This window comes from Herpailurus yagouaroundi, unplaced genomic scaffold, assembly GCF_014898765.1.
Source record: "Herpailurus yagouaroundi ecotype Mexico unplaced genomic scaffold, PumYag 29, whole genome shotgun sequence".
NCBI lineage: Eukaryota > Metazoa > Chordata > Mammalia > Carnivora > Felidae > Herpailurus > Herpailurus yagouaroundi.
This window is the reverse complement of record NW_024412377.1, coordinates 100,619,910-100,631,638: the sequence shown is the minus strand read 5'-3', so window position 1 is coordinate 100,631,638 and position 11,729 is coordinate 100,619,910. Positions and strand designations below refer to the sequence as shown.

The window sequence follows — 11,729 nt, the reverse complement described above, 5'->3', positions numbered from 1 at the left end:
CAGAATCAAGGTCTTGTTTAGGAGTGGCAGTGCACCCACCCAGACTACCCTCCCACATTCCCTTGCAGCAAGGGGTACCCGTGTGACACTCATCTGACCAATGAGAAACAAGCTAGGAGTTTCTGGCCGGCTTCTCTCCCTGTTCTCCTGCACCCCTCCCTCCAAGCCTTTTCTGTCACAGAGGCAGGAAGCCTGGAGGGACAGCAGCCATCTGGAGATAAAGGTAGTGAGCATGAAGATGACGTACCAGGTAGCCAAGCGACTTTGTGAGACTCTCTGCCAGGAAGAATGCCCCTCAGGCATCTCAGTCACAGCATGCCCAAAAGGGAACCCAGTATCTGCTCTTAGAATTTTCCTGTTTTGGTAAATGCCATCACCAGGCATGCCGTCACTATCATCAAAAACTTGGAAGTCACCCTTGACCTACTCCCCTCACTCCCAAGTCCCTACAATTCTGCCAGCCAAACATTGCCCTTGTGCTCTCTTATTGTGGTGAAATACACATAACACAATTTGTCATTTTAATGTATCGATTTGGTGGCATTTACTACATTGACAATGTTGTGCAAACATCGCTTCTATCTTGTTCTGGAATATCATCATCATCCCCTAAGAAAACCCCATGCCCTGTAAGCAGCACTTCCTATTCTCCCCTACCCCTGCCTCCTGGTAACCACTAATTTGCTTTCTGTGTCTATAAATTTGTCTATTCTGGATAGTTCATGTAATTGAAATCACACCACATGTGGCTTTTTGTGTCTCGCTTCTCTCGCTCTGAGTAACGTTTTCAAGGTTTATCTGTGTTGCATCATACATTAGTATTTCATTCTCTCTTATGGCCAGAGTACCCATTGTGTAGCTAGATCACATTTTGTTTACCCACTCATGAGTTGAGCCGTGTCTGCTTTTTTCTACCTTTTGGCTATTGTGAATCGGGTTGCTATGCACATTTGGGTATGTTTTTGTTCGAGTACCTGTGTCCATTTTCTTGGGATACCTGCAGGTGGAAATGCCAGGTCATATAATAAACTACATCGAACTTACTGAGGAACGGCCCCTATTTTTTAACAGTGGCTGGAAAATATTACATTCCCACCAGAAACTGGAGGGTTTCAATTTCTCCACATCTTTGCAACACTTGTTATTTTCTGTTTTGTTTTCCTCATAGTCATCCTAATAAGCGTGAAGTGATAATCTCACTGTGGTTTTGATTTATACCTCCCTAATGACTAATGACATTGAACATCTTTTAAGTGCTTGTTGGGCGTTTGTGTACCTTCCTTGGAGAGGCAATTGGCTAGTTTGGTGTACAACTGCTGAGGTAGAGTTCTTTATACATTAGATATTAGATCCCTAGCAGATATATGATTTCTGGATTTTTCCATTCTGTGGGTTGTCTTTTCATTCCCTTGGTAGTGCCCTTTGATGCACAAAATTTTTAAACTTTGATGACGTCCAATTTATCTATTTTTTCCTTTCATTGTTTGTACTTTTAGTGTCTTACATCCACCTTTGAGTCATTTAATACATTCACAGAGCAGGATGATATTTTACATACTTAAATCTGATTATCACTCCCCTCCTTAACAACTTCTATAGTCTTCCACTGCACTTAGGATAAAGCCCCAAATCCTCCCCATGGACTACAAGGCTCTGTATATATAATTTGGTCCCTGTCTTTCTCTTTATTTTTTTTTTCAATATATGAAATTTATTGTCAAATTGGTTTCCATACAACACCCAGTGCTCATCCCAAAAGGTGCCTTCCTCAATACCCATCACCCACCCTCCCCTCCCTCCCTCCCCCCCCATCCCCCACCCCCGTCTTTCTCTTTAGTCTCATTGTTCCACATTTCCCATCATCTTCTTTGCCCTCAGTTTCTCAGGTATGCCAGGCTCTCTTTAATCCCAGGACTTTATTTTTTTTTTAATGTTTATTTATTTTTCAGAGAGAGAGAGAGAGAACATGAGTGGGGAGGGGAATGGGGGGGAGACATAGAATTCGAAGTAGGCTCTGTGTTGACAGCAGAGAGCCCAACATTGGGGCTCAAACTCACAAGACACGAGATCATAAGCCAAAGTCAGAGGCTTAACCAAGTGAGCTACCCAGGTGCCCCTAATCCCAGGACTTTCTCCTGTTGGGAATGGTCTTCCTCACCTCCTCTGTATTTAGCTAATTCTAATTCAGCCTTCAGGTTAAGGATATCACCTCCCTAGTGTCACCTCCCTTAAGTGTCACCACCCTAGGCGTCTTGCTTAACCCCCAGCCTCAAACTTGTTCCAGCTCGTGAGAGGTGCAGGTTTGCAACTAGATGTTAAGCAGGATCATTAGAAATTAAATTATATAAACACAGTCAAATGCATTATATTAAGAACAAACATGTGAAACATTACATCCTGATTATTTATTATGTTGTACTATTTTAAAAAAAAATTTTTTTTATCATTTATTTATTTTTGAGACAGAGACAGAGCGTGAACAGGGGAGGGGCAGAGAGAGGGAGACACAGAATCCAAAACAGGCTCCAGGCTCTGAGCTGTCAGCACAGAGCCCGACGCGGGGCTCGAACTCACAGACCGTGAGATCACGACCTGAGCCGAAGTCGGACGCTTAACCGACCGAGACACCCAGGCACCCCTATTATGTTGTACTATTATCCACGCTCCTGAGGCCATCTACACCTGGCAGTACAATGTACTGGTCTCCTACCGTGTATCTCATCCCAACTCTGCCTTTGGTGGCAGGGACAGCCTGAAATCAGTCACGGTGGCAGCATTTACACAAAGGACACAAGGCAGGGTATTTTGGGGGTGGAGTAGGGGTAAGATTTACCAGCACAGCACCATCAGATCTCCCTCAGGTGCTGACATGGCATCCCAGACTTTGGTCTTTTCCACTCCTGTGATCTCTCAATTTATTATTGAAATAGCGGGTTTCCTGTTGGTGCTTCTCATAAGGATGCCAACTCCACGAGGGAGGCAAAGCTGTACATGCCACCCCCTGTTGATCGCTGCACTCCCAGCACCCAGCACAGTCAACAGCATACGGTAAACACTTAATGATTTTGTTGACAGGTTGTCAATAAGGCCCAAGGAGAAAGCTCTAACCTTTTAAACACAGAGGGGTTGACAGCAGGGATTCATCTAGAAGAGTATAAAATTTTCCATTTCACGGACTGGGCTATCTTGAGGATGTACACACTGGTGATCACTTAATTATGTTCTGAACTTGACCAGGCTTGAACATGGCCTTGAGGATTTTTTCATTAGAAGATAGTCAGTGATGGCCAACGATGCTTTTCACCTTGGTTCTCTATACAGACGTGCTGGTTTTCCCACCCTGTCTGTTGGTTTCCAGCTGCCTACCTCTGGCCTCTGCTCCATTTCACACGGCATTCTTCCTCATATGTTTTCAACATCATCTTACAAGGACATCAGTCATACTGGATTAAGTAAGGGCCTACCCTTGTCCAGTGTGACCTTATCTAAACTAACTGCATCTGCACAGACCCTATTTTCAAATAATGTCACATTCTGAGGTACTGGGGCTTAGGTGTAACTGTTACTAGTAAAATACAACCATCTTGGCAAACAATTCTTTTTTTTTGTTTACTAAATTTTTAAAAAAAAAATTTATTTATTTTTGAGACAGAGAAAGACAGAGCATGAACAGGGGAGGGTCAGAGAGAGGGAGACACAGAATCAGAAGCAGGCTCCAGGCTGTGAGCTGTCAGCACAAAGCCCGATGCGGGGCTCAAACTCGCAGAGTGTGAGATCATGACCTGAGCTGAAGTTGGACGCTTAACCCACTGAGCCACCCAGGCGCCCGTTGGCAAACAATTCTGAAGGCACTGGGTCTGGAGCTTTGCAATCCAGGTTCATTTTATTTAGAGACTTAAGAAGAATCACACATCGTCAGGTCTGATCAGAAAAACCAGTATCATATGCCAGGCTAGCACTCGTACTTCCGAGAGGCCTATGTGGCTCTCAATGTAAGTTCCTGGGAAGCTAACTGAATTAAAAGTGATTGTCAGAGTTATATATTGATGTTTCTGAAAGGCTCTGGAAAGTCTCTGGTTAAATGTGGCAGACTAAACACTTGCTTTTATCTCCACCATCTCCTGAAATCCCCCCAAAATGAGAGGGAAAAAAAGTGGGGGAGGAATAGCCATAAATCATAATTTCTAAGAAAATGGAATGGAGGTAATTAAGATATAACAACAACAACAACAACAACAACAACAACAAAAGGTGTGGGGAGTTGGAAAGAGAAATAACTGTTACCTGACTTATCAGACCAAAGGACACAGAAACCTAAGGCTGCAGTTGGGGAAGCCAGCAGGAAGGGAGTTAATTTCCCCCCGAAGAACCCTGAAAAGCCATGGGAATCTGAGAGTGAGAGGCACAGAAGACGCTGAGAACTGGCAGATTGGTCGCAGTGAGGCAGGAGGGTCTCTCCTTGACCTGGCAGGAAACTGGAGATGGACTCTGTGAAGAAACTGAGTCACAGAGGGTGTGGTCTAGGGGACCCAAGACAGGGCTGGCAAATGTGTGTGTGGGGGGCGTGGGGGCCTGTGTCTCACAACAAAAACTGGAGTCTGATCTCTCAACGGTGGCTTCCAACTTGGTCGCATATTGGAATCACCTGAAGAGCAAGGTAGGCTCCACTTCCAGAGCCGATGAAATTGCTCTGAGGTGCAGCCCGGCATCAGGAATTTTCAACATTCCCCAAGTGATTGTAATGTACAGCCAAGCCACAGAAATTCCACTTTAATGTAACCTACAGGCAACAGCTTCTTGTGTGTCATTCCTGATCTTTTCAAAGAACCAACTTTTAGTTCTACTGATATTCTCTATTCTTTGTCCATTTCCTACTTCACTCATTTGTCATCTTATTTCCTTTCCTCTCCTTTGCTTATTTTGGGTTTAATTTGCCCTTCTTCTTCCAGTTTCTTAAAGTGGAAACACGAAGCATGGGCTTTATGAAGACTTTTTTTTTTTCTAAAAGTAGCATTTAATGCTACAAATTTCCCTTAAAGCACTGCTGTAGCCATGTCTCACAAATGTTACGTTGGGTTTTCTTTTTGATTGTGTTCCAAATATTTCTTAATTTCTCTTGTGATTTCTTCTTTGGTTTATGAATTATTGAGGCGTATCCTTAGTTTCCAAGAATTTAGTATTTTTTTTTTTCTGGACATCTTTCTGTTATTATGTTTAATTCTATTGTATAGAGAATAATTTTGATCCTTTTAAATTCACTGAGACTTGTTTCATGGCCCAGAATATGTGACACCCTGGGGCATCCTATGTTCGTTTGAAAAGAATGCGTCCTCAGTTGGGTGAAATGTTCTATAAAGGTCAATTAGGTCAAATCAGTTGTGAGTGTTATAAAACTGTCTATAGGCTGACTCATTTTTTGGTCTGTTTCATCTGTTCATTCTTGAGAAAGGAATATTAAATCTTCAACAATAACTTTAGCTTTGCCTAGAAATTTCTCCTTTCAATTCTAAAAGTTTTTGTTTCAAGTATTTTAAAGCTATGTTATTGCGTGCCTACACACTTGGAATTATTACGTCTTCTCGATGAATTGTCCCCTTTACCATTACGAAAAAGCTCTTTTTATCCCTGCTAATATTACTTGTTCCAAAGTATACTTTATCTGAATACAATTCAATATAAGCCTCTCTCTAGCTTTCTTATAATTAGTAATTGCACAGCATGTCTTTTTCAATTATTTTGCTTTTAGTCTATTTGCTTTTATACTTTAAGTCAGTTTCTTGTAGATAGGGTATAGATGGGTTGTTTTATAAGATCGTGAGATTCTTTTGATGGGAGGTCACAACAGAATGATGCTAGGATAACAGAAAGGCAGAACTGTGTTATTTACAGCTCCAAAGGGGAGCAGGCTGTCAGGCAGGGCCACACAGGGCTCTGCCCATAGGGGACAGGAAGCCTGAGCTGCAGGCAATAGTTTTTTGTTTTTTGTTTTTTTTTAATTATTTTTAATGTTTACTTATTTTTGAGAGAGAGAGAGCGAGAGCGAGAGCGAGAGCGAGAGAGAGAGAGAGAGAGAGAGAGAGCGCACAAGCGGGGGAGGAGCAGAGAGAGAGGAAGACACAGAATCCAAAGCAGGATTCAGGCTCTCAGCTGTCAGCACAGAGCCCGTCGCTGGGCTTGAACTCACAAACCGTGAGATCTTGACCTGAGCTGAAGCCGGAAGCTCAACCGACTGAGCCCTTAGGCGCCCCTGCAGGCAACATTTTAGATATGGTAAGTGGGGTAAGGTTAGCTAGGTTTCGTGGGGCCCCTTAAATAATATCAAGGGCTCCAGGGGCAGGGGGGCTGTACCTAGCTGTTTGGTACCTGACCCTGGTTAGTTAGGGCTGGTGCACAGTGGTGTGGGGTGTGACAGCCCTAAGAAAGGAAGTTGTGGGAGTGCAGACTCCATCAGTGCTCAAGAAGAGGAACTCGCTGGCTTCCAGCCAGGGACAAGATTGGATCAAGACAGCAGTTCAAAAAAAAAAAAAAAGTCGTTTTTTAAATCAAGTGTAATAATGTCTACTTTTAATTGGAGGGGTTAGATAATTTACATTTAATGTGATTATTATTTTGGTTAGGCTTAAGCCTATTACCTTGCCTTTTGTTTTCTATATTGCTATTTGTTCCTTTCCTCCCTTTTCCTGACTCTTTGTATTTATTTATTTTTAAATGTTTATTTATTTATTTATTTATTTTTTAAATTTTTTTTTCAACGTTTATTTATTTTTGGGACAGAGAGAGACAGAGCATGAACGGGCGAGGGGCAGAGAGAGAGGGAGACACAGAATCGGAAACAGGCTCCAGGCTCTGAGCCATCAGCCCAGAGCCCGACGCGGGGCTCGAACTCACGGACCGTGAGATCGTGACCTGGTTGAAGTCAGACGCTTAACCGACTGCGCCACCCAGGCGCCCCTGTTTATTTATTTTTGAGAGAGAGAGAGAGAGAGTACTCACAAGCGGGGGAGGGGCAAAGAGAATGGATCTCAGAGGATTAGAAGCCTGCTCTGTGCTGGCAGCAAAGAGACCAATGAGGGGCTTGAACCCACGAAGAGATCATGACCTGAGCCGAAGTTGGGTGCTTAACTTAACCGAATAAGCCACCAGGCGCCCCGCCCCGCCTGCCTCTTTTTAAATTTGGTATATTTTATGATTCCACTTGATCCCTACCATTGATTTATTAGTTTTATATATATATATATATATATATATATATATATATATATATATATAACTATATATATATATAGTTATATATATAGTTATATATCTTTTTGCTGCTTTTCATTTTTTCCCCCACATACTGTAGTTTATATTTTTTGTTATTGCTTTTCACTTTTAAATATTTGCCCTAGGGTTTCAGTCTATACCTTTAACTTATCACAGCCTCCATCCAAATAAAAGTATGTCCTAAGGACCTTGTAACAGAGAACTTCCATTTCCTGAAAACCACCCATTCTGTGTGCTGTTTTTGTGATAAATTCTGCTTTACATATGTTTTAAACCCTGTAACACATTTCAATGTTTACAAACTTAAACAATTATCTTCTAAATAGTTTTTAAATAAGGAACAATGTTTTTTTATGGTTATCTACATATTTATAATTTCCAGCATGCTTCATTTTTTATGTAAATCCAAATTTCCATGTGGTGTAAATTTGCTTCTGCTTGAAGATTTTCCTTTAAGGTTGTGTGAGTGTGTGTGTGTGTGTGTGTGTGTGTGTGTTACAGGTCTGCTGGCAGTTTATTCTCCCATCTTTTTGATTGTTTGAAAAGCCTCTATTTTGCCTTCATTTTAAAAAGATTTTTTTGATAGATGTAAAATTCTAGATGGACCTTTGTGTTTTTGTTTTTGTTCAGGGCTTTCAAGATGTCACTTTAGTGTCTTGTGGATTGAAGTTTCTAAGGAGAAGTCTACTTTAATTTTTAACTTTGTCCTGTAATTTGCTTTTCCCTCTGGCCGTTTTGAAGATTTTCTCCTCATTATGGATTTCTGGCAATTTGACTGTCATTTTCTGTCTGGTTTTTCTACTTGGATTTCCTCGAGTTTCTTAGCTCAGTGTGCTTGTAGTTTAATCAAATCTTGGACTTTTTGGGACACTGTGCTCAGAGATTTCTCCTGCTCCCTCTCCCTCCACTGCACGTATGTTATGCACCTTGAGGTTGTCTCAAACTTCACTGAGGCTCTGTTCAGGGGTTTCTTTTGTCTTTCAGTTCAGGTGGCTTGTATTGCTACATCCTTAAGTTCATTGATCTTTTCCTCTGCACTAAATAGTTAATCTCACCCAGTACCTATTTCATTTCAGATATTTTTCACCTCTAAAAAGCTTCATTTGATTTTGTTAACCATTCATCTTTCTTCTGGTCACATCCATGTTTCCTCTTACATCCTTGAACATAAGAAGCACATAATAGCTGTTTAACGTCCTTGCTGCTAATTTCATTTTCTCAATCATTTCTTAGTTTGCTTTTAAAGGCTGCGTTTTCTCCTTCTTATGGGTCCCATTCTCCTGCTTCTTTATAGGGCTAGTGATTTTTGACTGAATGTGAAACATTGTGAATTTGTTATTACCAAATGCTGGGTTTATATTCCCTTAAAGAATATCAAACTTTTTCTGGCAGGCAGTTTAAGTTGCTTGTGGATTAGTTCGATCCATTTGAAGTTTGTTTTGCAGCTCTTTTAAGGGAGGTCTAGAGAACCCACTAGCCTAAAGCCAATAGAATCCCACCTTTAAGGCACGGCCCTTCTGGTCTCTACTGAATGCCCAGGTATTCCGCGAGACCTTTCCACCCTGACTGGCGGGAACTTAAGTGGTTTTCAGACCTATGTGAGATTCAAAATCTGTTTATGTCATGGCTCCCTGTCAGTTATTCTTTTCTCGAAAAACATTGTTGTCCACACTAGTGAAACTCTACCATGGGCATAAGCAGATTAGTATTTAGCCTAAACCTCAAGAGAGACCATATGCAGATTTCTGGAGGTCCAACTTCTGCCTTTTAAGTACTCTGCCCTGAAAAGTTTAGCCACCTTGCCCTCTCTAAATTCCATTCTCTAGTTAGGCTTCTTTTTTGTACCATGGTCTGAGCATTTCTTCCCAGCAGAAAGCCTAGGTGATAGTAAGGCTCACCTCATTTTTCTCCTTTTCTCAGTTTTGTGCTGCGTGTTGTCCAAGTCTGAAAACTGTTTTTTCCTATATGGTTTCCAGTTTTCTAGCTGTTAATGGTGGGAAGATACTTCCGGATTATCTTATCAATAGGAGCACAAGTAAGTACCCCGCTCTTTTTCTTTTCTTTTCCTTTTTCTTTTCTTTTCTCTTTTCTTTCTTTTTTCTTTTTTTCTTTCCTTTCCTTCTTTCTTTTCTTTCCTTTCCTTTCTTTTCTCTTCTTTTAGCACTAGGGTTTATTAAGCTGTGCCTTAGTACAGACACTAGGGCTTGCCCGTGGTGTTCTTCATGTATAAAGCCTGGACATCCTGCCAATTCTTCTTGAGAAATTACATGAGGAGATGACAGCTAAGTGGATGCTGTACACAACTTCATTATTTGTCATCTTTACACGGTCAACGGCCACTACCAGACAGAGCACCTTCTTCATCTGGAATGTGATTACACACTCCACTGCATCCACTGTGGCCACCATATTCTCATTGTGGGTCAGTCAGAAAGGGAACTTGCCCGCCTTTTAAAGGCCTGGGCCCAGGGTTCATGAGAGCTGCTTCAAGAGAGATGCTGAAGCAAAAAATAAGGCATCATATTTCTTGGCTAGCTTCTTGATCAATTTCTTATTTTTGTTGAGTTTCTTTAGTGCCTCAGTGTCCATGTGGGGAATATCCACCCCCTTGGCCTCATCACAATGCTGCTGGTCCCCTCAAAATACGTATGGAGAGTTTGGGGTGGGGAGTGGACCCAAGCCTGATGGTGCCCCAGAAGTGTTCGTCCTTCTGAGTGTAACAGCTCTTCAGGCTGACCTGCAGCTCCGCCATCTCCCGACAATTCAGCGCTCACAGTAGTTCCCACACAGGACCCCCCGCACCACCTCCCACAGGGTGTCTTGGGAGACTTTGCTGCTCATGGTGTGGAAAGCCACTATAACCAGAAAAGAGACCAAATTCCCCACTCTTAAATTTCACTTTCTGGCAGCAGATTACCTGATTATCTGAGGACTCCCTCAGTAAGAAACACAGACACTAAAAGAGGAAGAGGGACCAAAGAAAACAGATAATGCCAAGATCAAAGTATTTTTTTAATGTTTATTTTATTTTTGGGGGGGAGGGGTAGAGACAGAAGGAGACACAGAATCCAAAGCAGGCTTCAGGCTCTCAGCTGTCAGCACAGAGCCCGAAGCGACACTCAAACTTACAAACCCGTGAGATCATGACCTGAGCCGAAGTCAGATGCTTAACCGACTGGGCCACCCCAAAGAACAAAGTATTTTAAGAATTTATAGGGGCGCCTGGGTGGCGCAGTTGGTTGAGCGTCCGACTTCAGCCAGGTCAGATCTTGCGGTCCGTGAGTTCGAGCCCCGCGTCGGGCTCTGGGCTGATGGCTCGGAGCCTGGAGCCTGTTTCCGATTCTGTGTCTCCCTCTCTCTCTGCCCCTCCCCCGTTCATGCTCTGTCTCTCTCTGTCCCAAAAATAAATAAAAACGTTGAAAAAAAAAATTAAAAAAAAAAAAAGAATTTATAATTAAAACCCTAAAAGGGACCCAGGAAGATACCACATCACTGAAATCAGAGAATGCTGTGAAAATTTTTTCTAATTCAGGGAATAAGAAAGTTTTGAAATTAAAAATATGCTAGCAGGAGCTAAAATTTCAGCAGAAAGTATGAAAGGTACAACTGAGGAAGTTTTTTAGGCAGTTGAACAAAACGACAAGGAGAAAGAAAATACAAGAGAAGAGACAAAAATCATTACAGGACTGATCAAGAGATTCCAAATTGTCAATTGAAAGGATCTTTAGAAAAAGAGCATAGAGTGAGACAGGAAATCATCAAAACCTTAGAGGAGAAAGCAGGAAAAGACCTCTCTGACCTCAGCCGTAGCAATCTCTCACTCGACACATCCCCAAAGGCAAGGGAATTAAAAGCAAAAGTGAATTACTGGGACCTTATGAAGATAAAAAGCTTCTGCACAGCAAAGGAAACAACCAACAAAACTAAAAGGCAACCAACGGAATGGGAAAAGATATTTGCAAATGACATGTCGGACAAAGGGCTAGTATCCAAAATCTATAAAGAGCTCACCAAACTCCACACCCGAAAAGCAAATAACCCAGTGAAGAAATGGGCAGAAAACATGAATAGACACTTCTCTAAAGAAGACATCCGGATGGCCAACAGGCACGTGAAAAGATGTTCAGCGTCGCTCCTCATCAGGGAAATACAAATCAAAACCACACTCAGGTATCACCTCACGCCAGTCAGAGTGGCCAAAATGAACAAATCAGGAGACTATAGATGCTGGAGAGGATGTGGAGAAACGGGAACCCTCTTGCACTGTTGGTGGGAATGCAAATTGGTGCAGCCGCTCTGGAAAGCAGTGTGGAGGTTCCTCAGAAAATTAAAAATAGACCTACCCTATGAGCCAGCAATAGCACTGCTAGGAATTTATCCAAGGGACACAGGAGTACTGATGCATAGGGGCACTTGTACCCCAATGTTCATAGCAGCACTCTCAACAATAGCCAAATTATGGA

General features: G+C 42.1%; 1 pseudogene; it reads right to left on the bottom strand.

The window, feature by feature from the left end:
- Window positions 1–9,424: 9,424 nt before the first annotated feature.
- On the bottom strand, window positions 9,425–10,245 carry LOC121014508 (60S ribosomal protein L10a-like; annotated as a pseudogene).
- Between the last annotated feature and the right edge of the window lie 1,484 nt (window positions 10,246–11,729).